General features: G+C 44.6%; 1 protein-coding gene across 3 annotated transcripts in view; it reads right to left on the bottom strand.

Annotated features, from left to right (window-relative positions):
• peak1 (pseudopodium-enriched atypical kinase 1) overlaps positions 1–21,990 on the bottom strand; it is a 79,565-nt gene extending 57,575 nt beyond the window's left edge. Inside the window, exons 1-3 of one of the 3 annotated variants that reach the window (XM_060060310.1) lie at positions 21,772–21,990; positions 10,310–10,392; positions 1,676–1,738 (exon numbers count right to left, since the gene is read on the bottom strand). The gene's annotated coding sequence lies outside the window, so the exon portion shown is untranslated. The remainder of the gene's footprint in view (positions 1–1,675; positions 1,739–10,309; positions 10,393–21,771) is intronic. The other 2 variants (XM_060060311.1, XM_060060309.1) reach the window with 2 other exon arrangements.
• Between the last annotated feature and the right edge of the window lie 1,841 nt (positions 21,991–23,831).

Genomic DNA, 23,831 nt, shown 5'->3' with positions numbered 1-23,831 from the left:
CAGCCTTGCGGTGAGAAACCAGCATTCCGCCTGATTGTCAAGTCTGACTTGGGCTCGGGTTAGAGCACCCTCAAGAGCTCCACTAGACACTGACGCAGGCCCAAGTAAACATGTCATTGAGGCTAAGATGATCCAATGGCAAAGCTTGAATTTAGAAAAATATTTCAAATGGGAAAAGAATATAAATAGATACATTAGATATTCCGATTTTTCTGATGAGGTAGTGTGTGTTTTTGTTTAAATCTACCACTCAAGCACCTTGTTTTGTCATTAGCACAAAAAGAGCAATATAAATAGATGACTGATTGATTGACAGGATATTAGGATTAGTTGGTTTCCCTGTCAAGTCCTCAAAGAGATGCAGGGTGGGCCATTTTTCATGGCAAACTGGGGCACATTGGTCACGGGTGTGGATAGACTAATGGAGCTGTCACACTCAGACAGCCAGACCGAGATACACGATCTGTCCAGTTTGGACTTCATTTCCCGGGATAGCACACTCCAGACGAGACCCGAGGTGGCTCGTAGTAACCTCCGGTTCAGGGAGAGATTCCTAAAGTGTCATCGAGTCCACAGAAAACACAAAGGCTTTTTGAAAACTGAACTGTGACACCAGGATAACTATTTCATACCTTACCCATGTGATGCATCACATACATGATGTACGTGATGTGTTTAACAAAAGAGGGCATCATTGTATATCCTTATTATAGCGCTTTATCTAATAAAGTACCCCACCCCACCAAATAAGAACCACAGTAGAGCGAAAATGCCTTGATAGACGCATAAAAGGCATTCAGCTGGCACGCTCATCTAAAACAATACATATTTGCATGAGACCAAAATATCCGGGCTCAAGCAACCAAAACCAGTAGCAGGAACCGAAAGTCACGACGACCACTCGCACTCCCACACCAAAAGGTATACTCTGCGCTATCTTGAATTGATCGGTGGAGATGACTGTAGATCTTTATGGTGTAAAGTCTACAAACTGCCCATCTCTGACATTTAACCAATGTCACATAGTCTACACACTGATTTGAAAACATTACATGAGAACCTTTGACAGGCGGTGAATAACACTGTTTTCATGTTTTCTCCACAGACAACAAAGGACATTGGTTCTTCCTAGCAGTACACATCTACACCATTAATGATCAGCGCCGCGAACATGACAACAGCGCCCCTATCGCTAGGCAGACTTCAGAGTGCCACAGAGCTCTCTCCCTCACATGTATACAAATTGAGTCGTGAGAAAAGGTGAACGCAAAAGCGTCCGCCGTAGAGTTTGACACCCTCACACGCTGCATGGATTCTATTAATAGGATGTCAGGTCCCAAGTTAGCTCACTGAAATTCATAATATTCACGGGGAGTCGGGTTACAACGCAGAGTCGCGGCGGCACCTTAGTGTGACAATGATTATGCAGGATTAAGATTCGGAGCCCAAACAATGATTTGGTCGGTGGAGGCGCTTGGTAAGGCAAGAGGCTGCCAGGTGTTTTAATGAGTATCTTTTCGGTCTTCCAAGTGCCAAGACAATCCCATTAGAAATCAATCCTGTGTTCTTTTTGGGGGGGTGGGGTTGTTTGTTTCGCTCCTTTGGGTTGAGTTTCCCCTTCATTCGTTTCAACAACTCAACTCGAAACACCATTGGAAGAGGATTTGCAACTCACCGATCCACGACACAAGCCGTACTCCTTCCCGTAAATCTACAGAGTATTACGCTTTGGCAGCACCTGGGGAATATTAAAAGGGGAAGTGGTTTGTTCAGTTCAACTCTCCACACTGCAACATCACATAGTTAGCATGATGGCAATCAAACAAACACTAGGTAATTATTAACCAATAAAACACGTGGAAGCAAAACGAAAACCGATCAGGAGCACAGAACAGAGTACACAACGACCGAGTTTCGTCGAGAATCGCTTTCGGGTCGACTTGTCAACAACACAATCGAAACGGCTAAATAGAGCACAAATGAAAGCTAGGGTAGGTCAATTTCAGAAACCAGGCAGAGTAAGCTCAATTTTTTTAAGCAATAAAACCAGCCTTGTGGAAAAGTAGACATGTGCAATGATTGCACAAGCAGAGTAAGTGTAGGTAGCCAGGCAGGTAGCTAGACAGGTAGGTAAGTAGACAGGTAGGTAGGTAGACAGGTAGGTAGGTAGACTGAGAATCGCAACCGTTTGGTCGCATATGTTCTCGAAGTTGAATATGTTTGACCTAGAAGGATAATTGGGAACATTTTTGCAGGTGCGAGCATTTTGCTGGCGCTCCTTACTAAGTTGGGATCACCAGGGCTACCAAATCAAAATGTTAAGATTGAAATGATTCAATGAAATGATTATGCAGGCCTTAGTACAGGCCTGCCACTGCCACAGATACAGGGTTTGAGTAAGAGCATTTAGATGCATTGCAATGCAAGACATCCAAAATGGAAGATGATTACAAAGCGCTCCGTAAATCACTTATGGTGACTTAAATCCCATAAAAAGACATCCTGATTTTCATTCATCAAGATGTCAGATGCTGTCCAAAAGTGCACGTGTGCAGACCTTTGAGAGGGAGTGGAACGGCGCGTCAGTACCCCAGCACCACCCAGCCTAGCGGCCGGCTAGTCATGCAGGAGGAATGGCCTGCGAGGCTAAGCTGCTAACAGCCAGGCGGCGGAGCGGCACGGCGCCCGCGGCGGAGCGGCACGGCGCCCGCGCCCGCGGGCCGTGCCGGAGCGCGGGCGCGGGCGCCGCCCTCGGCATACCACGCTCAGCAGCTGAGTCCGACGGAGACGTGCGGCGACAGGACACCACGACGCTCGGCGGACGCCACACACTCCACGGCCATCCATCCCACTGCCGGCTGGAATCTACTGGGAATACTGTCGGCTCCCCAGTACGGCCCCCCGACGCGCTCTGCACTGGTTCGGCGATCGACATACCTGTCAGTGTGTGTGTCGTTCAGTCAGTGTGTGTGTCGGTGAGGCAGTGTGCGTGTGTTTGTGCGTGTCAGTCAGTCATTGTGTGTCAGACCAACACACACACACACACACACACACACACACACACACACACACACACACACACACACACACACACACACACACACACACACACACACACACACACACACACACACACACACACACACACACACACACACACACACACACACACACACACACACAGATTACTTCCCCCAAGCCCCCACCAAGTCTCATATTCTCTCCATTAGCATGGATCCACCAGCTGCTCCCATTCGATCTTCTGCAGGCACGCACACCTCGGCAAGCTGTGTCTGCAGAGGGTGGGCCGGGGGGGGGGGGGGGGCTCGCTCTCCATGCCGGTCAATAACCCATAACCCATGCGTCAGAGTGCAAGTGGCAGAGGATGAGACAAAAAGGGGCACAGCTGCGGACAATATCAATGCTTGCCCTTATCGGTAGGCCTTCTGGGTTCGAACCCCAATGCCCAAGGACGACATGTAGGCGTCCTTGAGAAACTCACTCAAACCCCTCCCTGCTTCATAAATACGATGTATTGGATCAGAGCGTCTGCTAAATTAATAGTCAACTTAAGTCCCAACACACAGACAATGGGATAATATTACATTAGACTAAACTCGGAGTGTAGGGGTATTTAAGTGTTTGACAATTGAAGTTAACTTCTTGTAACTTTGGCTCCAATTCACCCAAGGCAGGACAGAGAAATTATATTACCATTTCGAGACAATATAAACCTCTGTGCCAGTTTTCTCCCTTTTGTTTCCATGTTTTTCCATCTTAGTTGCCAGTCTTCTAAAAAAAAAAGCTAATTTGATTTTGGCAGTTTGACATCCGATGACAGATCTAAAGCCTTCATGGGGTTCATTGCTCCTCTGGCCTAAGAGGAAACACAATCCATCTACTTGAATGAAAGCCATTAGCCTAGATGAGGACTTTGAAGGGGAACTGTAACACTTTTGGTAGATCATTTTTTATAAGTTAGAGGGAAAAAAAACGTTATAGCTGGCATTGAATAATCACAGGATGTTGCTGACCTAAATGATTCATGGAAATAAAGTAATAGTCCAGAAGAAAAGCCTCTGCTGTGCTGTGAGGGGATTTCACTATTTTGGCCAGGACCAAAATACATTTTGTCATCAGAGTAAAGGGTCATCCAAGGTATTCATTTGTGATACTTTAATTTTACTGAATTGTATTCATCCATTATTATCGCATTCAACATTTTGAACATCCTTCCAGATTTAAAGTGCATTTGTAACATCACTATCTATTGCACTCTGGGCCATCCCAGAAGTGAAAGTCCACACATGGGCATCCCATTTTCCATTGTGCTTTGGGTCAAATCCTGCTTCAGCTTGGACCTGTAAGGCTCTCCGAGGCAGTAATTGTGATGTATACCAATCATGTGCCATAAAAATAAACTTATTTGAAAAGAAACACAAGGAATAAACACAAGCAGATTGATGCACATCGAGATTTGACATCACACTCCTCTAATGGCTGAGGATAAATTCTTCATAAAGCAAAGTCCAAAGCAAACAAAGGCTAATTAATTGCAGGCCGTGCAGTCATAAAATGTTACGGCCTTGGCAGAACTCCTCGTTCAAATATGGTTTTACTTTGTTCTATGCTCATAGGGATCTAACAATCTATCATTTTGTAAAATTATTCCATTATAATGTTATCTTGAGATTTATTAAATTGCAAAACATAATTGTCCTATTGCATGTATTTCTAAAGTTTAATACGTAAAAGAACGATAAGAAAAGATTGTAACGATAATCCTCCACATACAACCTTGATGAGAGGACAGCATTGGTTGGGCTCTAAAGAAGACAAAGGTCATTAGACAAACAGTTTGGGCTCCGTTTATCATTCCTTGCCGATTGTTCGGCTGTTCCAGACCATACGTCCACATACCGGTTTACCCCTGAGAGGGCGGTTGCCAGATTGCATTAACATTATGCAGAGGGGAAATGGGCCAAATGCCCAGGCTGGAGCTCTAGTGATCGATGCAAACCAAGGCATGGGGGGTGGGGGGTGGGTGGGGGGGGGGGGGGGGAGGGTAGGCAGGGGTTTCTTCGATATAGACATACACGCTTCATATCCCACAAATGAGAGATTAGCCATTAGTGGGAAGCGTCCGCTTTCATTCTCATCAATAATAGATGGGTGGGCACTCCTTTGCTGACAAGCTGGCTTTCCGTTTTCTTGCTGGATGTAGGCCCAAGGTTATTAGATCAGCCCCAATGTTAACCTTCACGTATTTGATGCTGATATTTTATGAGGAACCAGGTGGATGGGATAGGACAAGAACGTATACGCAAACGTGAAAGCAAGAGAAAGTAAACCTTGCAATTGTATAAGCGAATAATTGGAGGAATAGCCATTCCATCACATAGAAAATGTAGTATAACTTCACTATACACTTCTAAAGGCTGAAAACTGACAAAAATAATAATTGGCATTTGGCATCTCTAGATTTGATTGTATTACATTATAGCAAATAAGTGCTTATAGCGAATAAAAAGTGAATTATTTGGTCTCAAACTTTGGATGTTGTTGAGTACTTGCTAATAGCACCATAAGCTCCCTGAAGATATTGAAATTGATGACAGTAGAGGAAGATGAACTCTGTGACCTTTGCAAAATAGTTTGGCAAAACTCATATATTGTTATAACTCATGTATAAGTCCTATAGACTTCATCGGAAATGGAACTGCAGACGAGATTGGCGTGGCATGGATTAGGTTTTAATGACTTTATGGGCACAGTTTTAATGCCACATTAAAGGTCTTTATCATTGATATGATTATAAATGCCTGGTAAGCGACCTGTTATCTGCCACGGTGATCTTGCTTTCATGTTAGTCATCAGCATTGGGTGGGTGGTTCACTGCATCTGTATGCGGACACATTGTTTGCATAGCAGTCAACGCCAATTCATAAAGCAATCCTATAAAGGTCAACAAATTAGTATAAACCCTACCATATACACTCAGGCTGTAAGCGATAACTGTTCTGTCCATATATATATATATATATATATATATATATATATATATATATATATATATATATGCACAAAGTTATAACTATAATAATCAAACAAAATTAGACCTCAACCTGACCTTAATTCTTTAATACATTCCTTGGCAGACATACTGTACCTTGCAAGAAAATGGAAGGTGCAAAAGGTTTGGTAGGATGCAGATTGTTGGAAACAAAAAGAAAAATGTATCCCAAGGGACTGTATAGACCAGGTATGCAAATCCAGGCTTGCTCTTATAAAACAACGACTCACAGTACAGGCAGAATCGTCATGCATCTTCATTTTTTCACCCAATGTTTAAATGGTCACGTTATGTATATTCACTTCCATACAAAGTACTGTGATCCTTTACTCATTTCCCCAGTAGTAAAATAACGGTACGGACGGGATAGAATAACGGCATTCATGCATTGATGACAGTGATCAACAGCTCGCGGTCATTCAAAAGCTGAGCTAGAGGGGCCCGCAGTCAACAGCAGAACAGCTGGACCCCCTGGACCCGCTGGCCCAGATCTCAGATTGCAATTCCAAATATCGACTTTGCTTTTGAAGATGGCATGCTGACTTCTGCCATGCCATCTACAAAAGCATGATCCAGCTTAAGTGGCCGTGGCTGAGTCACAGCCTGTTTCAAAGCGTCCGTGATGAGGTTGACTTAACATTGATGAAATAGGTGGCTGGATAGAAGCGCTGCGTGGCGGAAGATTAAATCGAGGGTCTCAGATTACAACATTATACCGGGGACAACGGATCCAGAACATTCTTTACATGAAACCACAGGAATTTAAACTCCATTCAAAGTCAACTGCGATGCATTGGTTTGCATAATCGAGTGTAAGCATTTTCTTCTGCCATTCATAGGAGATCTCATTCGTAAAAGGCACAGGTGAGGTATTTACTCATACCACGACTTTGACTTTATAATCCCATCACGCTGAGATGATGAGGGGGCACAACAATATAGAATGAAGAGTTGTTGTCTTGGTTATTTCCGGCAATAGGGAAACGGAAGCCTTGACAAAGTTTCTTGATTTGAAAGAAACCCAAGAAGACAAAACTGATCCTCATAATTGAGCTTACACTCAAAATGTTATAAAGGATAAAACAATATTCCTTCTTCTTCTTCAGCACTTCCCTGGCCAAACATAGCCTTCTGCAGAGCTGAGCTGGTAGGGGCATGGGGGGGGGGGGGGTGGAGGTTGCATGCATGGGAAAGCATGTGCGTTTTCAGGCAGTCTCGACCGAGATCTGGGGGTGGGGAAAGGGGCAGTATGGGTGAGTCATTGCAGGCTATAAGGACTTATGACCCCTTCTCATGCTTTGGCACATTCCTGCCATGACTAAGTTGAAACAGGCCTGGGATAACTCAAGCAGGGGGTCCACAGGGGACAAGGCCACAGTCTGGTGGACTTTGAGAGAGAGAGAGCCAGGGGAACGACTGGCTCCCCAATGTCACCCGTCCTGAACACCCCCAGGTCCATCACCGCTGAGCCCCCTGTTGGAACGAGACATTGGGGAACGTCAAGGGGTCGTCATGTTACCTTCTGACCTGGGTTCTACCAAGGGCCAGTGGCGAGGGTACACGATGGACATGGGAAACTTGAGCTGAAACGTCAACATCTGTTGTTTTCAAGCCAAACCCAATGCTTGGTCAAGGGGGGAGCGGGTGCTTAAAACATAACTTGAACATCCTTCTTTTAGGTGATTTAATAACCAAACAATGCTCCTGATAGGGTGCCTACATATGAGCTTTCCCTAGTCCTCCGTCAGAAACGGCTACACAAGCCAGAACTGAGAGATGATTTGGTATTGATTTTTACAGACCTCTGTGACTTCCTCTGTGTAATGCGGTTCTGCTCTCTGAGGTGCTTTCATGGGAAACGCAACAGCTGCCGGTTTCCAGCCACAACCACAGCAGAGCTGCACAAGGGGCGGGGGGGGGGGGGGGGGGGGGGGTGTGTGAGCGGGAATAGGGGTGGGGGAGGGAGGGCGTGTTCAGAGGGCCAGGTTCGTTCTCCAGACTCTCATTGATCCTCCATGACCTTGCATTTCCACTGATGGGTCTTGCTTCAAGGACGCACCACTCCCCAATGGTCTATCTTGTCCTGTTCCGAGTGCTACATTTCCTGTTAGCCGAGTACTTTGCATGGCTTTATTGATCCTGCCCTTAATGATGAAGGCCCCAAGGGGAACACTTAATATTGTTTACCATTGCAGCAAGATAGCAAGTGAGTTAGTGATTACTGGTGGGGTCGGAACTACTTTTAAGGGAAAGGAAAGAAAGCTAATGGCGTTCACCAAGGTCATGCACTGAGGACACTGACAGCCAATTAGCAGATCATATTAGCACATAATGAACATTTTAAAAGTTAAGTCTTTACTGAGGTATATTTTCTGAAAGGCAACTGACTTATGTCTTTGGTTCCGAGAAAGAATTAGTTTGTGGCAGAGAAATGCTACAAAAAAAAGGAGGAGAACATATCTTTGATCAAATAAACAAACACAAATTTGTGCCTGGTTATCACAACAGTAAAAGAGAAAGGAATCCATTCCTGGGCCTGGAAGCAAATACATCCATCTTGGAGAAATATGCAGAGAGTTTACACAAGCCGGAGCAAAAACAACAGATCATCTTAAAGGCAAGAGTATAACAGAAATGGAAAGAATGAGACAGCACACCGCCAAGAGTATCATACAAACCATTTTCAAATGATGCAAAAAAAGTCACTCGATGTACTGCTGAGAACTACAACACAATGTAGCAGATCAGCATAATAGCATACATTTACACCAAACCAGGTTACACAAAACAAAAGCAAATTGAAATTGTGCCGTCATTTGTAGAAGAAGCAAATTGGAACACACGACAAAAGGACTTTCATGCTTTCGCAAACATGTTTAAAATAAACAAATAAATACCTTTAATATGTCTGACATGCAGCAACACACTTTCAAAAGTAGCCTAAAGTGTAAATGCCAACAAAAAAGGTATTACATCTCAAGCAAGCAATAAATTGCCCCTACACGATACGATGTGCTCTCACTTTCAGGAAAAATAAATCCTCTATCCATACATAAGCCTCAACATGCCTGAACATGTTCCAGACCGCCGTGTATTCCTCATTCCTTCCCTACATTGCTCGATTCCCACCTCAGATGTTTTCCCTCTGTTTATCAGCATGTCACTGTTTGTTTTTTCCTCCACGTGGTTTCCAAGGCAAGTACAGTTCCCACGTCCTGCTAACAGAACTACGACCTCCAACACCCCTCCCTCTCTCTCTTTCATCATCATCATCATCATCATCATCATCATCATCATCATCATCATCATCATCATCATCATCATCATCATCATCTTGGGCTATTAGATGTAATTCAAGTCATGACATCTGGGTCCTGGTAATAATCTTAATACACATCTTCATGACTTAATGGGCAACAATTGATGGCTAGGTAATGGTTGACTACAAAATGATAGTATTATTAGTATAAATAGCTTAAAAGTTCAAGTTCACTAGACGTTGATATAAGATATATATATATATATAATGATGTAGCTTTCCAAAGAAAATGTAAAGGATTGTATTGAAACACGCTCATATATCCCAAATGTAAATGGGCACATTTTGCATGAAGGAAATGTTATTCAGCCTTTTTGTAGAACACTAATATCTAGAATTCAAAGACATCTCGGGAAAACATTGGGTGGCCAATCTTACAATGACTCTTGCTAGAGAGTCTATCCGTATTCACATGTTTGTTCACACACACACACACACACACACACACACACACACACACACACACACACACACACACACACACACACACACACACACACACACACACACAGAACAGAGCTAGAAATCCATCCTGTCTCTTTGTGTTTGTTTTGGCAAACTTGTAAATAAAATACAGAGAGAGATTTATAGCCAAGCCGGGCGGGAAGGAGGGAGGGGGAACAAAGGAAGAAGCTTGTACATGGGCCAGGAACCTCCAGTGGTCCCAACAGCTCTGGGCTTCATTCACCGGACACAATATAGCCTTGCAGCAGCTAATCCTGAGCAGAACACAACGTACCCCCTTCTGAATAGCACATTCTAGTCCAAAATTAACGAGCCTAAACTAGACTGTAGGACGGAATACATTTGGGAACGAATTCTGAGGCAAAGATTTTGTTATCTGTTATTTAAAACAGTGAGTCCATTGAATCAGAAATGTCCAACACTAGGCCGGTAGGGGAAGAGGCTTGACTTACCGGTGGAACGGAAGTCTCTTATATCTTCAACAGAGCCGAGGGGATCGGATAGAATCACCAAGCGTCTGGAGAATGCGTTTCCTCTGTGGACGAGAGAAACAAAGATTCATTAAAACCTTCACTCTTTTGAAACTAGCTCCAAAGAATTCCATTAGCGATTAGAAAAAAAACACAGTGAATAGTAAACAGTAATAAGTCAATTATTTTTAATTTCTAAGTTGGACCGCATACATGATCTCGTTATCAAAAGTCATTACGTTGCCAATCATTCTTCTTGGTCCATGGACATTAGGATGTAATGATTTTGACCAGTTCAGAACCAAATGTGTCTCTAAGATGTTTATCACAACAAATTAATGTTACCTTCATAATACAGATCACCCAAAACAAATAACACATTAAATCCACTGCTTCAGATCACCGAAAACAAAACCTGACACGGTAATGTTACCTTCAGATCACAGATCACCAAAAACAAAACACACAACACAATAATATTACCGTCATATAACAAATAACAAATAACGAAAAACAAAAACGTGACACAGTGTCAACATGCCTCATTCCTAAATACAAACACTCCTTTTAAAAAACACAAATTCATCCGCACATGCCGTGCCTCACACTCTGTATATTCATGTTTTCACTCTCGGCAGTGTCTGCCCGGGCTGAAACAAGCTATATAAGGATTTGTTGTGGCCATAGCTAGTGTTGTCCAAAGGGAGCGCATTCGAGTAGTGTGTCTGTTGTTTACACATTGTTCATGATGGCTGCTCCAGGTCCCGTAATACAGACTCCAACACTAATATTTATTTGGCTGCTGTGCTGTTGGAAGGTGATAGTGAAGCATGGAAACCTGCTTGGTCCGTGTTCCGGAATGCGTGCAGCCATTTCTGCGTGTGTGTTGAGGGTGAGGGGAAGTGATGGAGGTCGACAGGGTGAGCCAGTTGGCGTGAGTGAGTGAGTGAATGAGTGATGAGAGAATGCAGACAGGTTGTATGCCTTTTGTACATTTCAATAGGACCATGGAGAGCCAAACTATGTGTTTTGTGTCTTTATGCAGAGGAACAAGGGAAAGAGTACGAGAGGAAGTAATCAAGAGAGAGACACAACTTCCCTGATTAAAGTAATTAATTCGGCCCATGTGTGCCCTTTGGTGGTCACATGGCCAAGCCTAACGAGTAGGGGCCGGGGGGAATATGTCTGAACCGGCTGAGGTACCACTGAAGCAGCCAACCAACGCCGGCCATTCAACCAGGTCTCAGCAGTGCTCGAGTGTAGTGGCTTGGGTGTGTGCAGTGTGACCGGAGGCATCTTACAGGGCCAGATAGCCCCAACCCCTTTCTGCTCATAATCCGTTGTATCCGTTCCACAAAGCCAATGCAAGGTGCGTTTGATGATGGCGTTTAGCTAAATGATTTCATCATGAATCGTCCCACGTTCTGTGGTTGCTTTTCTCAAAAATCTACTAGAGGGTCGGCCTAGCTCAGGAGGTAGTATGGGTTGACTTGCAACTGGAAGTTTGCTAGTTCGATCCCCGGCTCTTCCTAACTGAGTGTCAAGGTTTCCCTTACTGCACCCAGATGAGCTGGCCTTTCATGGATGACTCAGTGTGTGAATGTGTATGAACTGTTGTGTCTGCTAATCACCCTCAAATGTAAATGTAAAATTTGACTGGTTTGGCTCAGTCAATTATGCAAAATGCAATGCAGTGAATGATGACCATTAATATTTGTATAACTTTGGGGAAAGGCTACAGACATGAGTGGTACATCACAGAGGATCTGTAGCCTACTTGTGTAACGTGAGCCTTTGGTGGGGCCTGATGAAAAAAAACACTATAAGCCCTCGTTAGGATGCATATGCATTACTATTATTATTAGCCGCTTTGATCTTCAGATGCAGCCCAAAAAGATGCGTTCCCTGACGGAGAGAAACATGCCAAGCTCGGCAGAACGCATATCAAAGGCTTTTCCCTCCATATGATTAGCCTGGAACCAGTGAAGACATTACACAGCAAGGAGGAGCAACAGTGGTTAGATAACTGCTCAGACCCATGTTCTCAAAGGATCTACGGGAATCATTTACAAGCGTTTTGTGCATGTGATCAACCGTTCAAAATCCATTGTGGGGGAGGTTGGGGCTTAATTGGCCATGATGTGAAGAAAACAAGCTTATATTGATACATAGAATCATGTATCCCTAATCCTAGCTATTGTGGGGAACATGCCCATGTTGCTTGGACACAGTACATTACATGATTCAATTTGATAGGCCTACTTCTAATTTGATACTGTAGCATGTCAAGAACAGAGACAACCAAGAACACAGGAAAGCTCACACAATTAAGATGGCTCCAATGGACACATTTACAAAAATGTAATTAACCGACAGATGAATGAACAAACCCAATAAACAAAAAGGCTAATTCATTGAATTGACGCCAGGCCTACGCTTGTCACATATAAGGAATGCAGGTTATTGCCCGGGCTGAGCGAACCATGTTTGAAGAAATACGTAATAGAAAACAAAGGCAAACTATTTTAAGCAAACATCATGTTGTTAGAGTATGACATCACCATTCCTGCTGGAGCCAGGGCAGAAAAAGAAAGGCGTGCACTGATCCGAAACCAGCAGTTTGAATCACATGTGCATGGCATCACTCACTATATATAAACCGGATTCGGCACCACGACAATAAAACAAACCCCAAGAGCTTCTGACTTATCAAATGGCCAAAAACATGTCTCCATCTCTGTCCCTGTTCAACTTCTCTTGCAGGGCATACCCCCTCCCTCTTCTTAATCTCTTTTTTTCTGCATTGTTGGGTGTTCCATCTGGAATGCCATCTTGCGATCTCCTCTTCACCCTTGGACCCTCGAGACCCCGAGGCCTTCCGTCTGCGCTCTGGGGCTCCAGGGGAGGTCTAGCGTGACGCTGCCACCAGACGGCTCACGGCTCCGGCGACAAAAAAGGGGGGAAACCCCACAGATTGTCGCGGTGAGGGGCAGCCACCCGTGGTCTTCCTCCACCGCCGCCGGGGTTAGCTCCCAGTGTGATTACGGTCGCTGCTAATTACAGCTCCGTCCGTTCGCCCCGGCTCCCGGCGACTCCCGACGACTCCCGACTTGGTGAGCGGATAAAAAACACAGAGTCGGATTCCGCAAGAAAAAAAACGTTAAGGCCATCCTCGACCAAATAAACCATGGGTGGGTGGATGGTTAACTCGTTAAGGAGCGGCTCAGGGCCATTGCTGGAGGTCAACCTCCAGCCCCCCCCCCCCCCCCAGGGAAGCCCGTTAACTGGTCAGAGGCCACTGGGATGGCGTTTAATGGCTGAGCCAGAGGCATGATGTAATCGGTACCACGGCCGTAAAGTCGGGGTTAAATATAGAACATGCAGACAGGGATGTTGTTCACCGAATCCTCCAGATGCTCTTTGGGTTACGAGTGCCCCCGGGTGGGGGGGGCGTTGTGATTCTACGCACTCACGGTGTTGTCAGATGCTTCACGAGAAGGACGGTGGAAGTCTCTCCCCCAAATGGTATGTGTTATGATATTATTAGCATATATTAAGTTCCTTGTCTGCAGCGATAATGACATCAGTGGTTCTCAAAGCTGTGTGTGCGTGTGCGTGCGCATGCGCGCGCGCGTGCGTGCGTGCGTGCGTGCGTGTCTCTCCCACTACGGACGGATGGCTAGCTTGCTACTCTCACTGCTCCTCCTGTAATATAACCAGTTCTGTTGGGGTCTTCTGGCTTGGGTGGGATTTCCAATGGGATTTGCCTGGAGGAGACATAGTGTTTGCATTTTGTCTTTTAATGCTTCCAGATCAAGTTGCGAGCAACAGGTAGTACACTGCCAAGGTTGGTGGTTACTGACACAAGGGGGGGCACACCGCAGGGTTGAGTGACAGTCGGATTGAACTACATTACTCTGGTCGGGTGGTGGGGGGGGGGGGGGTAACTCGAGGTAGCATAAGCTCCCCCAGATGGACGTAGATTTAAATTGAGGGTACTGAACATTATATTACTTGTGGGAAAACCTTTGGGCCACGCCAGACAAGGCCAGCCGCCTCATTGTGTTTACAAGTCGTGTGGCGTGTGAACACTGACGGGCATTTTCACCATTTGTGTCGAAGGCATAATGTCACAGCGCTCCTTAAATGCCACCTGACAATGGGCTGCCCGAGAGCAGGATCGCCTTACAAATACCTCTGCTGTTGCTGTGCAGTAGTTTCTGTGACGTGGGTGATCGCGGTGAATTGGCTGATTCAGAGGGCAGAACAGCTTGGTGGCGAGGGAGTTCGACTCCCAATCGAAAAAAAAAGGTACCGGGTTCAATCCCCAAGCTTCCAAAGCCTAACCTGTGGGCCTCCTTCAGCAAGATCACAACAACTACTACTCAATGACTCACTGCAAGTCACGTTGGGTAGGAGTATCAGCTCAATTACTAAACAGTAAATGATGACACATTCACAGGCCCTCCCCAAAGTCCTAGTGCACTCACTACTGTTCAGTTAAATAGAGTTAAATACCCTTCTAGGCCATTCAATACAACTACTTTTTAGTCTCACTTCAAGAGTCTCAAAGTCTGGCCATATTTCTAAAATGAACCGTCGTCAGTCTCCCTGACTCGGTTTCACTACTTCTCTCCTTCTCCATTGTCCAAATCAAAAACTGCCGTCTCAAGAACTCAATTTGGAAGGAGAAAAGTGAGTCACGATGACCCAGTTCGGCCTCCACAACGGTGGAAACTTCTGGAAATGTGCAGTGTCAAGAGGAGCCATTAGAGAGAGGACAAACAAGCCGAGCTCCGCCTCGCACCTCTTCATCCCTAATTTATGAACCTTATTCTTTTGCATTTATCCCGGTGACACAAGCCGGCTGGTGAATGAAAAAGAGACCGTGGAGAATAACACGCTTAAACCTTAGAGGGCCGCAAGCCCTCATAAAACGAAAAAACGTTTCAATATTTAGTATCCCAAACTTCAGAGATCACAGAGGTTCAACGTTTGTCGTACTGCTTCACTTGTACCCCTTTTGTAGAAGTTTGAGACTAATTTGGATTCAATTCTTAGAAAGAGAAGTTGGGTGAGGTAGATCACAGCCCAGCCAGCAAAAATGGGGACCACAATACGACTTGGAAGCATATGAGCATCCACACCGGAACTTTGTTAACGTCTAACTCATAATAACTGCAAAGCCATAGCAGATGACTGGAGACTAGAGATGAATTATGATAGATTATAGTGATTGAGGATGCATATAGCTCTCACAGTTATTCCTGCTGCGACTACATTATCTAGTGATGAATGTTCTTATTGCAACTTAAAAAGGACGCTTCTTGTCTTGAGTAGAGCTAACTATTCATCAAATCAACGGTTCGGTTCAGACCTTAATTTATTCATGTTTTGCGGGGGGGGGGGGGGGGGGGGGGGGAAGGGGGCTATTAAATACATCCTAGAAAACAACATGTCAACCGTATAATAACAACGACTGCGGAAAATAATAGTGCTGCATTTACTATCTCTCAGTGAGGCTGTAAAGACGGCCCCTTTCAGTGCGTTCTCATGTCAAGCGGCTCCAGCCCCTCCCCTGCCCTGCCCGTCCAATCCTCTCACGGACCCCCCGGCCCCTCGGACGGGTGGGAACATACTGGATCTGATCTGATCTCGATGGGGGGAGCCAGCGGCTCAGGTGCAGGAAGGTAAACAAGGGGCTGACGGCAGCAAGACTCGTCTGAGGCAAGGCGCTGTGGTTATTTTGGGATGCAGAGCCAGACTGTCCGAGCCCCAGAGGGTCGTTCCAGTCTCACCCAGGCCTTTGCATTTGCAATGATGCAACCGCATGACTATTTCAAGAAGCTCTGAATGTTCTGGGGAGGACCCAAGTTCGTCCGGGGTTTGGATTAGTGTGACTCAATGCCGTGCTGTATCAGAAGAATATTTGAAATGTAAGCAGCGTCTTTGTAATCTCTTCTTGGTTCCATCGTGTTTTGTTGTAGAGGGGATGATGCAATACACTCTTGCCATCAATAGTGAATTAATAGTGAAGTCTACTATTAAAGGGGAAGATACAAGTACATATGATGGGCCCAAATAGCCTCATCGGTTTTCAGAAACAATATTTTTATCGAATGGTTCGATATTTTTTTATTCTCACAACAGATGGCAGGGGTGAAGTGCTACCAAATAAGCCAATTCAAATAATGTTTTAATAATGGAAAACAAAACTAACAAAGAATAAATGGATAATCCCATGTTTGGCTAGGCCCTTTTAATAAGTGTTACCTTTTAAATGTAACCTAACCTTCTAACCTTTATTTCTTCACAAAAGATTATAAATAAAGTAAGCATTCGAACACTGAATTGAAAGAATATTTATTTTTTTATTAGTAGAAGATTGTGTTATGTTACTCTTTGAGATTAAAGAGCATCTCCCCTTTAAATTGAGCTGACGTGCAGATGTTGTCTGTGTACTTTAGAACTTTCCGGAAGGGATCGTAAGGAGCCCTACTATTTGTGCACAATACTTGGGTAAGTCATAAAAATAAGATATAATCAGTAGCTATAGCCACCGGTCATATCTGATGCGAGTGCTCCTCTGTTCCCAAGAGCTGGGAGCGGGGACTGCTATAAAAAACAAAGCTCTGTTTATTGGAATGGCATCTTGCATTAAATATACAGTACATGAGCAAAGTTATATCCCGTGCATGTTATTGTCCTTGGCTCACATCCAACACAAACAAATTCCGGTATGTTATACTATCGCCTAGATAAAGTTACTACTGTATTTTCCAAGACCGGTTTCTGCTTCTTGTACTACATCAGGTCATGCGCCATGTATCTCTGTACATGAAGTCATTCACCATAAAAGGATGAAATTCACCATATAAACAATACATGACATCATTCACAACACGTGATGTCATCACCTTACACCAGGTCCAATACATGACATCATGCACTATATATGACAACATTCACAATACGTGATGTCAATCACCTTACACCAGGCTCCGTACATGAGAACATGCACCATACATGGCTTCGTTGACCAATCACCATCCATGACGTCAATCACAATATGTGATGTCATTCACGCAAAACAGGCCCCAAACATGACGTCATGCACCATACATCACCATACATGGCAGCATGCCCCAATCACCATGCGTGGGTCCATGACGTCATTACCCACACATAATGCCAGTTATAGTACAACATCATTCATGATACACAATGTCATCGTGTCACCTATCACAAAAAATGACGTTGTTCACTCTTACACAAAGTCATCCACCGTGCATCAGGTCGGGATGAAGTTCAAAACCTTGGTCAGAGCCAGTGAAGCCTTTAAATAAGACCGTGTTGGAGTCTGTTAGGAGTATCCGCAGCCTGAGGACTGGAAGTAGTAGAGAGCCACCTCATCCATCAGCCACTGAACACAAACCGTAACAGGTTGTCATAGCAGTTAGTGTCTCAACAAGGTCTGCAAGACGTCAGCAGTCAAACAACAATGCCTCACTACAGGCTCACTATACGCTCCTTTCTGGACCTCACAGGGTTCAGCATCCTGGTCTGGCGGGACTGTTTCACTCAATACTGTTCAGTTCGACAGAGAGAAATACCCTCCAAGACCATTCATTACATGGACTTTTTAGTCACGATTCAGGAGTCGGAGAGTTCACTTAGAAAAATAAGTCTGGCCATATTTTTCTAAGTGAACTGCGTCAGCCTCCCTGGCTCGGTCTCACTCCTTCTCTCCCTCTCCTTCTCTTTTGTCCAAGTCAAAGACAAGTTCTTTGATTTGGACAATAGACGTTCATCCTCCTAGGCAGTTTAATCTTTTCAAAAAATGTGGGACTTTTCGTCTGCCTCCGTTAAGTTAGCATGAGATGATTCACAAAGCTGATCTCTCCTGGCCCCGTGAGAATTAAATCAAAAACGACTCAACCGAAGAGCAAAGACCTCAACTATTCAATTTCTGAAGTTGTTCGGCCATTAAGTTTTCCCATCTACATAGCATTGAGTGCCACATTAAATGTAGCATTGTCAAAAGAAATCCACCACCGACAGAGAGTTAGATCAGAGCACTATGGATTTACAAAGGAAAAATGGTATTGTTTGCAATAAATGATTTGCACTCGTGTAAACAAATGTATGACATAATTACTGTCCGTGTTGCTGCAGAGACAATAAGGAAACTACTATTAACAGACTGAACTGACATTCAGTTATTTTCGTTTTTAAACCACTGAGGAGTGACGTTGGAACACCAAATAAAAGCCATCGTCGACCAACACTGGGGCCCTCATACCCTGTAAAAGAGTGATGGATGAATGAATGATAGGGTCCCAATGGAGCGGCAAAAAGCAGGGAGCCACAGCCGGCAACTCTAACCATCCATCTCCCATCCACAGACCGCTGGATGAAATGGATTGAAGGGAGCCCGAATAGAGCTGGTGAGATCGGGGCTGTGTTCCAAAAAAATACCCCAATCATCTCTGGAACTCTCCGAGGACCCGAGTCAGTGGCAGCCGTCAATCAGAGCGCCACTTTAACATGTCCATGATGATCACATGACCACATGAACGTCGAGCACCGTTTGCAGACGTAATCGTAGGGTCAGCCTACGCATCAGACACCATAGGAGTAGTCTGATACACATTGTGTATATGGTGATATGTACTGGAGATGACAGCCCAGTTTCGGTGCAACCCTGCCCTCTCTTCCCACCCAAACCGCCACGCGGCTACAGACAGTAGCAGTTCCTCGCTGGAGAAGAGACCAACAGACCTGCTGTAGCATGTAGGAGACGCTCCATCGCTCAGCTCATTACACAAATGAGGCTACACAGTCAAATGAAGGCCCCCCGGCTCCAAGAAGAAGCCAGGAAATTAAAGTGCAAGCCGAATCTTGGCAGTTAAAAGAGTGATGTTATTATGATTACTATGATTATAAATGCAGGCCTATGGAACCGAATTATAATACACAGCAAAAGCAACAGCACGGACATGGCCACAGCAGTACAAGAACAAACGGGCTGTGGTTTCGACTAACCACAGCTCCATCAGACCAGTTTGATAAATGACTTCATATTTCGTTCATTAACATAATACAACTTATCTGGATAGAATGGCAAAGCCTTCTTTGACATAAGAATGATCACCAATTGAGCTATGGGAGGCACAAGTTATATTGCACTGTTGAACATTCATAATAAAGCCAGAAGTAAAGCATTATCTGACGCCTGGGATGTAAACATTATCACGAAGGAAAGAATAAGAAAATAAATAAGGAATACTGTACATGTCGAACTATATTGTCAAAGGTATGGAATTGTGCATGCATGTGCACAATTGTGTGTGTGTGTGTGTGTGTGTGTGTGTGTGTGTGTGTGTGTGTGTGTGTGTGTGTGTGTGTGTGTGTGTGTGTGTGTGTGTGTGTGTGTGTGTGTTTTTTTTCCGGAAGCTTAACCCCGCGGGTCACACCTGTTGCTCCCTGTACTGTCTCCAGCCGTGGCCCTCGGCATGGGACGATCTCATTGGATGTTGGCGTCACATGATCTTCCTCAAAAATGTGAAACTTTCCACCTCCATAACTGCGCTGACCCAGTATCAAAAATGAATCGGTGGCCTGAAAAGACATGTTAGCCAAACCAGCTGAAGAAGTAAACATCCTCATCTGTAACAGTTGATTGAATTTTGAGCGTTCAATTTTTTATAGGAGAAGACCTATTTTTAAATGAATAAATAATTACTTGGTGGCTCTTTCCTATATTGAAACAAGTATAACATGTAGGCTATTGTAGCCCATTTCTGACGTGATTTCCAGTTTGTAAAGAAAGCAGTTAGTGAAGAAATTTGAACACAGATGTTTAATACATTATAGTTGAGCACACACACGAACACGCACGCACATACTCGCACGCGCAAGCACACACGCACGCACGCACACCCACCAACCTTACCCACCCACGGAAAACACTTTAAGGAATGACAGGGTTGGGTCAAGGTCTGGCCCATCAATCTTGCACTGAAACCAGGAACACGTCATCCTCATTCACAAAACATTCAGAAGTAGGCCTACTGCGCTGATATTGGTGTTTTCACGCCACTCGGATGAATTGATGATATTATGTAGCCCTGGACTGCACTACGTCACGTTTCGATGCATCCCTCACAAAAACATACTTAGAGATTTTCGAGCGTCTCAACATATATTTTTTTATTAAAAAACGTGAACATTCAAGAAAATTATAGTTGCAGCAGTGTAGTGCAGTAAAAACGAAACATAGTGAAGGAGTGATTGAATAGACATTTTCCAGATCGTTTCAGTCGAAAGTGATGGACGTGCGATGCTACGGCACCAGACAGCATCTTTATCAGGCAGAGAGATCACGACTTTCGAAAACAATGTCAAATGGAAAGTTCAAGATTACCATAAGGTGAAGGCTGTTTACTGCCTGGAATCTAAGGTATGTCCTTCACATTTTCATCTGGGATGGAACAAACCAGCTTCACCATTGCATCACGTAGACTCTCTAGACGAGCATAGAGATACCGGTAGAAAATATGTGGAGCCTCTTTTATCAGAAAGGCTGGCTCTGCTTCTTCTTTACTTCAGTAACAAGGTGACATCTGCCACTTTGGACCAATCTAACTCCAAAATGTGCATCCGAGCCAACGCCGCGTAACGACAAGTCTTGGCAAATATACATTTCCCAATAGTAGTACTAAACCGTTTTAATACGAAAAATAGACCAATAGTTCCCCTGGATTAAGTAAATATGTGATGGTCAGTAGGCCAAATACATTTCCCTTAGGCAGTAATAAACAAAAGCAATTATTTTCTTTATCATTTATTATAGTCCTTAAGTAATTCCAGAACAATTGCAGCAAAAAAACTGCTAAAGTGTCTGTGGGATGTGTCATCCTATTTTACATATAGACGACTTCGAACGTGACAATATGATGTTGCATCACTGAGCGCCCTCCGTTAGACGCTGGGACGACTAACGTACTACATATTCATGTGGATGGATGGATCCAGGCAATTGAACTTCCACAGTATCCGTCAATCAACCACCCAAAAGAAAGGTATTACAGAGATGTACGATAGCTTTGTTTAAACACAAAAAACAAATAGCCTGCAGCATATCCCGCACCACAGAACGTACTGGCCCACCACGACCACTTCATTTGGTGGAAGGCTGCGCTACGTTAACGCGCAAACTTCTCCAGGATCGACGTTTTCTATCCCGCTCACCGCAGATCAACGCGGTGGAGACGGTGCGATACCGGGATTGAAACAACAGTGAGGCAGTACAGTAGTGTGTGTCTGCCGTTTCAAAAAAACATCGCATTCCCCGCTGTACACAACTTCGCAGCGATTTTTTGGGAGACTTGGGACTGGTATGAAGCAGTTTCAGTTTACACTTAACTTAAACTTTTCCTTACCTTGTTGATTCCGAGTCATTCCCGGGTGTGCTCGTACGCGTGTGTCGCGGTCATGATCCCGTTTGGATTACGTGAATGTCTTCGGGAAAACACGAAATCCGAATGTATTTCTAGCGGTGATTGTACACAGTCGTCCCTGCGTGGCTCGACCAGCCGCAGTTTTTCCACAAGCCCGTCGCGGGAACGCGCGTACTAAATAGAGGCTGGCCCGGAGAACCGCGACCACGCGCAATTGGTCTGCTGTCGCTCTCTTAATGTGCAAACGTTGTACTATTAAGATAAAACTGTATTAACCATATGTTTATTTGAACATTTTACCTTTATTTGAAAAATAAAGAACTGCGTTATTCGATAAAATAGTGTTATCTAGGCCTGGTAGTCGGCACTATTCAGAAATCTATAGTCAACATACATGCATTCTTTTTTTACATGATAAATACCTCACATTTTTTTGAGAAAACCACAATCATACTTCTTCCCAAGGCACTTCGAAGTTATGGGTTGTTTTACTGGCTAAATGACATTTAAGGTGATACACAAGGTTCTTATGTGGCCTGTGAGCGAGTGACTGATCTATCACAAGGCCCAGGCCCTGAAGGGCTGAAGCAGGAATCCCCCTTCAGTCCCAGGAGGGGGACGGAGGAGGATAGAGTTTAGGTCCACGTCTAGCAGCAGTAGGAGGGGTTTCGGCCCGGAGTTGACATGTGAGAATGACTCAAGTTTTTTTTCTTACCCATTCCGAGCATTGTTTGCTCTCCTCTGCCCTGGCAACGCGAATTGGAGCCAAAGAAAAGAAATCCACTGCCGGGGAGAGTCGTAAGCAATGGCTTTACTAACCGACTGGATTTGTAGGAAACCGGTTATCCCGTTTCCGAGGAATTATCTTTCTCTCATACCGAAAGTAGAAGAATAGTGTATGGACAATATAAACAATTGCTTATATGCCTAACTCTTATAGACTAGGCTTACAAAGAAACAAAATGATTTAGGCTTTGTTCAACTGTATTAAAGTACCCTTGCTTTTGTAGAGTGGATGATAGTGGACGTGAGGAAATGTATGTACGACAACTAATTCCTGAGAACGACCTGATCACGTCTGACTCTTTATAACGAAAATTACAGCGCCCTCCGCTGGTCATCTATCAACACTGTTTCTGGTTAGAAATTGACAGACGGCGGCGCTGGCCAAACAATCTTAAGAATTAACTTGAGGCCGATTCTTTAGAGTGATGTATATTGTATCCTACAATATACATCACTCTAAAGATTGGGCCTCAACGAAATGCCTTGAATTTGTAGGCAAGTAGTTCCCTTCTGTGTTAGCATTCTGTGTTTTTTTTTTGTTTTGTTTTGTTCTTTAGAACTATACAGTATAAACATCCTCATCGCTTTTATTATGTGTAGTAAAAAAAAGGAGCAGCAGTTTCCCAATGACAGGAAAGCCGACAGGAGTCACCAGACATTGAATGACTCCTGATAACATTGCTCATGCCTGACAATAAAACACAGACATATTGCTCACTCTCTGAATTATGTTTTGCTATCAGTTAAAATAAAGAAACACATGTAGGCTATAAACCCCCCCCCCCCCCCCCCCCCCCCCCTTCACTACCCCCTCCTTTACTGTGCCACAGGACAGAGATCACAGTCTAAATGGCCTTAATCTGTTTCTATTTGTAGGTTTTGATGCTGCTCTTCACGTGGGAGTGTAATTATCCTGTAACACACGCATGCACGCACATCTGAAGACGGGCCGCCCTGCAGTGTGTTAATGTTAACGAGTGGCTGGGGGTGTGGACTCTAGCAGGGCAGGAAGGAGAGTGCAGCAGGACAGGAAGTGAAGGTTAGCAGGGTAGCTTGAGGGGCAGAGCTCATCCTCTCTGACGCACCCATTCTTCCCCGCTGGGCTCCGGGTTAGATGCTCTCCCGGTGTGGAGGCGGGGCTCCGCTGTCTGACTCTCTGATGTCATGGCAACCCGGCCGTGGTTCACCGGCCGAGAAGATACCAGAAGGAGCTAGACAAGGCCATATAAGGGTGGGTGTGTGTGTGTGTGTGTGTG

This window comes from Gadus macrocephalus, chromosome 9, assembly GCF_031168955.1.
Source record: "Gadus macrocephalus chromosome 9, ASM3116895v1".
NCBI classification, from domain to species: Eukaryota; Metazoa; Chordata; class Actinopteri; order Gadiformes; family Gadidae; genus Gadus; species Gadus macrocephalus.
The sequence above is the reverse complement of the archived record's forward strand: the minus strand, read 5'-3'. Positions and strand labels throughout refer to the sequence as shown.